General features: G+C 36.4%; 1 long non-coding RNA gene across 1 annotated transcript; it reads left to right on the top strand.

Moving 5' to 3' along the window:
- Positions 1-69: 69 nt before the first annotated feature.
- On the top strand, positions 70-4,412 carry LOC116168091. Its single transcript, XR_004144709.1, has 5 exons — positions 70-2,153; positions 2,249-2,399; positions 2,619-2,787; positions 2,988-3,710; positions 3,914-4,412. It is a non-coding gene; the product is annotated as an uncharacterized LOC116168091 (long non-coding RNA).
- Positions 4,413-8,221: the final 3,809 nt, after the last annotated feature.

Here is an 8,221-nt window from a genome sequence, read left to right as displayed (position 1 = left end):
GGAACCTTAGTTAGAACACAGATTTATAGTATATTTAAATCTGTGGTTAGAAGTAGTACTGTTGTAAATTAAAGCTCATTTCATGAGGTGTTATAACCCTTTCGTGTAGTGTTGTTTTTTTGTTATAATCATGATTGAGATTAAAAAAAATTAAACATTTCGAAGCGAGAGGATGAGGGTGGCTGTGAGGGGTGGTAAAGGAGGCCACTAAAAGGGATATAGCACCTACATGTAATTTGCCTTATTTAGATATGTACCTACTTCCGCTACCCATTAATTTTTCATTGCGTCAGAATAAATATCTCCCGTTTAAATATTTCTTGTCCTTTACCTTTCCTTGGTTTTAGTAATCGCTAATGCATCCAAATCTTTTTTTAATCCCCTTGTTTTTCCAGTTTGTACCTCATATTTTTCACCTTTTTGTATTTGATTGCCAGTTACTTTGCCCTTTTCGCTTGGTGTGTTCCGTAAGTTTTTGAACGTTTTTCTTTTTTTGAGGCAACAATTACTGGCTGATGGATCTATTTGTACGATTTCCATATATTGTGTTCTTTTTTAATGTGCGTTCTTGTGTGTATACATAGTTGCTTCTGGCCTGTCCAAATTGGTAACGTCTCAAATAAGGGATGCATTTATCATTGCATTATTTTGTATCCTACTTTTACTCTTATATTTTCTTTTTCAGTTTTCGCAATTTCTGTGTACTGTTTTTGTATAAATTTAAATTTCTTGTTTCATCTGCTTTGATATCAACTTTATTTGTGCCATTCTGGTTTCCTTTGTCTTCAATTTGTATGGGCTTTATTTTATCTTCCGATTTTTTTAAATTTCTTCTTTTGGGTGCTACACACACTGCAAATACCTCCTTCATTTAATCTACAATTTATCAAACAGTTCCATATTGTTTTTGTTGTACTAGATAATCTTCGTTTTTTAGCATACGCCCCTCTTCTGGTGTTTTCCGTTGTAGTAGTTCGGCAGTTATTTTGGCTAGGTACCCCAATCATTTTTTATCTCGTAAGCTTCTGTACTTTCTATTTTATGATTTCCGATGTGATATAAACGTATCCAATTCACCTTTGTTTCCAGCACTTACTTGATCTCTTTTAAGAATATAATGTTATTTTTTCTTACATATTTTTCGTGTCCTCAAAGTCTTCCTTTTTTTATTTACGCGTTATCCTAATTTTTATTTTCTTATTGCAACTCTGTTTCCTTTTGTCTTGTCTTATTAATTTGTCTTTTTTTTTGTTTTTTTATTCCTCAACTCTTTCTTCCAATTATCACTTGGGTGTAGCTGGCCTTAAGTATTACCTTCACCTACTTGCCCATTTGTCTTATTGTAAAATCCTATCCAAGTTGAGGAGTGTTTTTGTAGAAGGCTTTCTTTAGGACGTTATTTTGGATTTTTTTATACATCAAAATTTGATTTATTTTTGGCAATTTCATGTTTCTTTCACCTATTTTTGGTACTTATGCGCATTATGATTGTATGACTCATCGTCTTGACCTTTCAGTTTTACCTTTTTCCACTAAAAAGTTTTGTTTCGTTCTGTATTTCCATTTTTCCATAAACGTGGCTCTCAATTTTTGTTTGGTATGTCATGAAGGACCTGGGTACCGTCACTATGTATTCGTCGGTGGGGCCAAAGGAAAGTAGATTAGGGACTTGATGTATTTATCGGTGGGGTCAGACGAAAGTGGTGCGTAGGGACGCGATGTATCCGATGGTGCAGCCAAGGAAAGGGTCGAGATGTATACGTCTATGGAGCTAAAACAAAGTGGCGGGTTAGCACGCATTATACCTGTCGGTAGGGCCAATCGAATATGGAGGTTCGGACACAATGTATTCGTAGATGGGATTTATGTATTCATTAATGGAGCCAAGGAGGTTAGGGACGCGGTGTATTCATTGGTGGGATTAAGAAAAGTTGAGGATAAGGACGCGATGGTTTCGTTGATGAGACCAAAGGAAAGTTTAGGACGGGGACGCGTTATATTCGTTTTTGGGCCCATATTAAAGTTTAGAGTAGGGACACGATGTATCCATTGCCTTGTGCAAAATAAAGTGGAGGGAAGGGACACGATGTGTTCGTCGATGGGGCCATGAAGTATCGCCAACCCCGTTGAATAACGCGGATGGTTCCACTGAGGTTAGTACACTGCTGTTATGTTTTTTAAATATATTTTTGTATAGCATTGCCAATGCCAATAGAAATCCTTTGTCATATTATATTTTACTTTTCAGTTATTGCCGTTATTGGAGGTGACTCACCTTTTAACGTGAAATACCTATCCTTCATAGTATTTTCGAGCGTATCCAGCCACTGTTCTCCACTGTACCGACTATCCTGTTATTAGCCGCCACCCATCCATAACTGTAGTGATAAGTCTAAAGGGTGAGTTTAAATTTTGCTAATTGGGCTTGTGTAGACAGCATGCCTCTTTTCGACAGATTTGTTGTTTTTTTTAACCAGAATTTGAGTTTCATTCCCCGAATGCAGCAGGAAGTCTTCTTTAAGGAGACTTCGATTTTAGAATATTTCGATTAAGTAATTTTAAATAAATGTATTTAAGCATTCCGCATTTTTAAAACGTAAATTTGTTTCTTGTTTCAGGTTCCAGAACAGCTAATTCTGAAGTTACTTCGCAAAGTGAGACCGCTTTACACCCGATTTGTTCCCCGCAATCTTTGAAGAGATTGTCGATATCAGCCAACGGTTCTGCAGTGCATCGTACCTCCCTGATGAAGCTTCCCAGGCTAGGCCGGAATTAATAAGGCTAAGGGTATGTTTCCATTTTCTAATTATGTTTAGCCATTCACATCTGCTGATTCTATCATATCAATAAAAACTTTTCTAAACCGAAATGTAATGTTTCCGGTAGAAATAATCTACAATTTTTTCTTAAATGTAGCGTGCTAATTTAATGAAACATAACATTAATAATGTGTCTCTTTTTTATCATACGTTTATTCTTTGTTACAGATATCAGAAGGGCAGCCTTATAAAGGTAGGATTTTTTCTCTTTTGCATGGTGTATTGCATGTCATATTTTGTGTAAAGGGGGGAAAAGTGACTAGTGCATATGGTGACTAAAAAGAAGATCGTCAACTGTATTGAGCTAACCGAGAAAGTAGTAAGTGAGTTGTGACTATCTTCTCAATCTATCATCTTGGCGATGTAAGATTACCGCAATGATTCTTTAAGTACCTAGTCCCTTTCGAAGTCTGCGTCAGTTTTCGTTATATTAACAAGCGATTATGTATTCATAGCCACAGTAATGATAAGACGTAAACTGACTGGTCGACGAACGAGACTATGGAGAAGTATTGTAGTCAATTCTTTCGTTTCCAAGTGCCATGGATTTGATGATTGTTATACCTCATTTATTATTACATGAAGATCGGCTTAATAGTTTTTAAAAAGAGGGTGAGTAGTTGACTTAATAAATAGTATGTTCGTTTATTGTTACTGGTCTGTGATGCCATAAGATCATATTACAGTTATTTAATAAACGAGCCCACTCTTACAATAAATTATTACATTGTGTGTTTACATTGTTTTACTAATTTCATTGGTTATTCGCAGGGCCAAGTGATCGGTCTACTCCCAGTATCAGTTCTACACAAGCAACTCCGGTAGTGGATCTTGATTCAAGATTATCGTCATCCCTGTTGAATAATTGTATGGATATTGAATACGAGAGAGGTGAGTACACCCAATAGACTCATTAAACAAACTAAAATTGCGTTTCTTCTAAGAGAATTTATTGGTACTTATATTTATTTATTTAACGTGGACGGTTTTAGTTTTTTTTGTCATAAGACTTTGTAGGGAAATTTCACGCTTAATTTTAAGTAGGTACCCACAGTTTGGCAATGTTCTTAACAGAATTTTTCTTCTTGTTACAGATTCGAGAAGGGCAGCTATATAAAGGTAGGATTTTTCTTTTATTAATTTTAAGCAGTGGGGGAAAAGTGAATAGTGTCTGGAGATATTTTCAACTGATCGTACATCGTAAGTAAAGTTTAGTTGTCTTCTTATCTTGGTGACATAAGATTGATTGCAATGATTCTTCAAAGGTATCTTTGGCGGAATCAATCAATTTGCATCATATTAATTTGTAGAAGTATGAATTCATAATTGTACTTTTTTTTATGAAGCAAAACGATTGTCTTTGCGAACAAACCTGTGCAGACACATTGGAATCATGTCTTCCGTTCCCAAGTTGAGTGATAGTCAACGCCCAATTCTTAAATCAATTATTTTCGTTTTTTCTTATGAATATGCATTATGCACCTAATACATTTTCCTTACAGCACACCATTTTGGAAGCAGTTCGTTTGACAGGGGTTTCCAAGGCGTATGTCAGGGGGAACCTTAGTTAGAAGTAGTACTGTTGTAAATTAAAGCTCATTTCATGAGGTGTTATAACCCTTTCGGGTAATGTTGTTTTTTTTGTTATAATCATGATTGAGATTAAAAAAAATTAAACATTTCGAAGCGAGAGGATGAGGGTGGCTGTGAGGGGTGGTAAAGGAGGCCACTAAAAGGGATATAGCACTTACATGTAATTTGCCTTATTTAGATATGTACCTACTTCCGCTAGCCATTCATTTTTGCTTCTTCATTGCGTCAGAAAAAATATCTCCCATTTAAATATTTCTTGCTCTTTTACCTTTTTCTTGGTTTTAGTAATCGCTAATGCATCCAAATCTGTTTTTAATTCCTTGCTTTTTCCAGTTTGTACCTCGTATTTTCACCTTTTTGTATTTGATTGCCAGTTACTTTGCCCTTTTCCCTTTGTGGGTTCGTTAAGTTTTTGAATGTTTTTCTTTTTTTTTTGAAGCAGCAATTACTGGCTGATCGATCTGTTTGTACGATTTCCGTATTGTGTTCTTTTTTAATGTGCGTTGTAATATCTTGTTGTGTGTATACTTAGTTGCTTGTGGTAATCATTTGTATCCCAAATTATAGATGCTAAGAATTGCCGTTCCAAATTTTCAACGTTTCATATAAGGGATTGCATTATTTTGTATCCTACGTTAACTCTTATTTTCTTTTTCAGTTTTCGCAATTTCTGTGAAGGTATTGTTTTTGTATAATCATTTTTTGTTTTGTCCATTGTCTATAAACATATTTAGAGTTGTCTTTTGTCTTGTCTCATGCATTTCTCCTTGGTTTTTTTTTTTGTTCTTCAGCTCTCTCTTCCAATTATCACTGGCCTTAAGGTTGTTTGTAACTATCATTCGACTTGCACCTGCGGGGCAACGGTAAAGGGAATACAGAATTAAGGCGGAAAGACAATAACCAATGTAATACGCGCTAGTCAATTAGAACGTACCTTTTTATTCCGTACAGTATCCGAATAGTACCGAAACCCTTCTCCGCGGTTTTCACGTATATTGGAATTGGGAAAGCAATGCGTTGACTTTTTTGCTTGTAAATCGTTGCTAAATGTATATGCGATTTGAAGTTTCAATTAAAATGTGCAAAGTAAATGAAATTTTATCCACCTCGACAAACTCACTAAAATGCAAAAATAAATATAAAGTCGTAACAAATTTTTGCCTACCCACGCTTCGGATAAGAAAAGTGTTAAAATAATTATCGTTCAGGGTTCCTTATGGATAAATTCTTAGGAAATCTAGGGTCGATAATTTCGGGGAGAAGACATGTTTCATAAAAGTTTGATAATTTACTTTTCATTTTACTTTCCCAAAACGTATTGTCCCGCGATATCTAAAATGGTCATGTAAATATAATTTTTTTTATTTTAAAATTACCATAATAATGATAAAGAAAAGAAGGTGAAGAAATAAAAATTCTAACCGAATGTGCTCGCAACTCGCATTGTCAGTGGTGGGAGTAAGCGGCGGAGTTAACATACACTAATTTGATATACTGCTAGAGGCAGCACCGTCTGTAGCAAAATTAAATTAAACCTTTTTTCATAAATTACAGATTTATTTACAAAAAAATGGAAATTTGTCATTTCATAAAACCCTATTATTTTTCATTGATAGTACGCGCTGAGATCTTCGATTTTTGATATGTCTATTATTTACAAAAATTTTTGCTTGTTTTTAAAACTATTCAATTTTTGAGATCTCAGCGCAAATAGTAACAGTTAACTGCACAAATGTGCAAAATTTCAAAAAAATCGGACTATAATTACGCCTGAAATTTATGAAAAACGAAATAGTCCATTCACAAACAGCCTTAAGAATTACCTTCACCTACTGGCCTATTTGTCTAATTGTAAAATCGCATCCATATTAAGCAGGTACTGTTTTTGTAGAATGCTTTCTTTAGGACTTTTTTTTTGGAACTTTTATACATCAAAAGTTGACTTTTTGGCAATTTAATTTTTCTTTCACCTATTTTTCGATCTTATGGGCATTATAATTGTATGACCGATCATTTTTAATTTTTTCTACTGAAAAGTTTTGTTTAGTTCTGTATTTTCATTTTTCTATAAATGTGGCTCTCGATTTTTTTTTTGGTATGTCTACAATTCTTGCTTCAGGTTCATCTGTTTGTGGTCCATTTACTTTCGTCTTCAGTATCGGGTTTGCACACTTCTCGAGTTTTTCACTGTCCCTATTATTTATCTTTTCTTCACTGTCTGTTTACATAACTTTCACTATTCTTGTATTGATTTACACATTCAATTTTTTATCCATCATAACCTTTTTTTTATTGTATTAGTAGGTACTGTAGGTATTGTTTGTTGTAAATTAAAGTGCATTTCATAAGGTGTTGTACCTCTGTAATATTTTTTTTGATAATCATTGATGTATTAATAAATTAAATGTTTAAAAGAGAGGTTGAGGGTGGCTGTGAGGGGTGGTAAAGGAGGCCACTGGGTATAGCACCTTGATGCAATTTGATTTTTTTGCATGTAGTATTCTGCTGTTCCTTCCTACTTTTGTATTGGTCGAAACCTCAGTTGAAATGAATGTTGGGGAATGTTAATGCTCTCCCCATTTTCATGGTATTCGAATGACAGTTCTCAACGAAAGTAATGGTTTTCAAAATTCAAATGTCAATATCTCAAAGTGTAGGAAGAGGGTACTTACTAAGCAAACGTTGAACCGCGATGTATCCGTCAATGGGGCCAAAGGAAGATGGAGGATGGCATCGCGATATATTCGTAGGTGGGGCCAAAGGAAGGTTGAGGGTAGGGACGCGATATATCCGTTGATAAGGCTAAAGGAAAGTGACGGGAAGGAAGCGATGCATCAGTTGGTGTGACCGAAAGAAAGTGGGGGGAAGGGACGCGATTCATTCTTCGGGCGGTCAGAGGAAAGTGATGGGTAGGGTATGCTGCGGATGCGATGTATCAGTTGTAGGGACCAAAGTTGGGGGGGGGGGATGTATTCGTGCGTGCGGCTAAATTAAACTGGTGAGTAGGGACACGATGGCACTATTCGTCTATACGGTAAAATGACAGTGTATTTTTAGGGAAACGATGTATCTGTTGGCTGGGATAAAGGAAAGTGAAGGTTAGGGATACAATGTTTCCTTAAATGAGTGGGTCTAAAGGAAAGTGTGTGTTTTAAGGAAATGAGGGTGGGGGCGATGGATCTAAAGGAAAGTAGAGGGAAGGGACACGACGTGTTCGTTGATGGATCTAAACGGAGCTGGGTGGTTGGGACTGATGCATCCGTTGATGGAGCCTCAGGAAGGAGCTGGGTAGGACCACGATGAATTCGTCGTTGGGGCCAAAGGGGACGTGATGTATTTATCGGTTGGGTCAGTGGAAAGGGATGAGTAGGAGCGCGATGTACCCGCTGGTGGGGCCAAATGAAAGTGGGTGAAGGGACGCGATGAATCTGTCAATGGGGGTCCCCCCGTTAGATGCACCTTTTCGTGGTGGTGCAAATAGATATAATCGATGGGGCGGCCAGTTCCACTTGGACGTAGCCCCTCCTCTGTTATCGTTTACTTATTTCAGATTAATTTTTATGCATGAATTACGAGCTATTTAGGAGCTTTCATTTACACGTAATTTCGATTTTGAGCGCCACTCTTAAAAGGGCAAATAGATATAATCGATGGGGCAGCCAATTCCAGTTGTGACTGGGTTACAGCTTCCTAATGCGTTTAGTACTTGTGGGCATCCAAGGAAGAGTCCTGAATCTACTGCATATGAGTCTAATTCTGCAATCGGGGCTTTGCTGTCTGTTATTCTAAAGATTTTCCCGAGGATTTTC

This window comes from Photinus pyralis, unplaced genomic scaffold, assembly GCF_008802855.1.
Source record: "Photinus pyralis isolate 1611_PpyrPB1 unplaced genomic scaffold, Ppyr1.3 Ppyr1.4_LG4, whole genome shotgun sequence".
Classification (NCBI taxonomy): domain Eukaryota; kingdom Metazoa; phylum Arthropoda; class Insecta; order Coleoptera; family Lampyridae; genus Photinus; species Photinus pyralis.
This window is presented reverse-complemented; position numbering and strand designations above follow the sequence as displayed.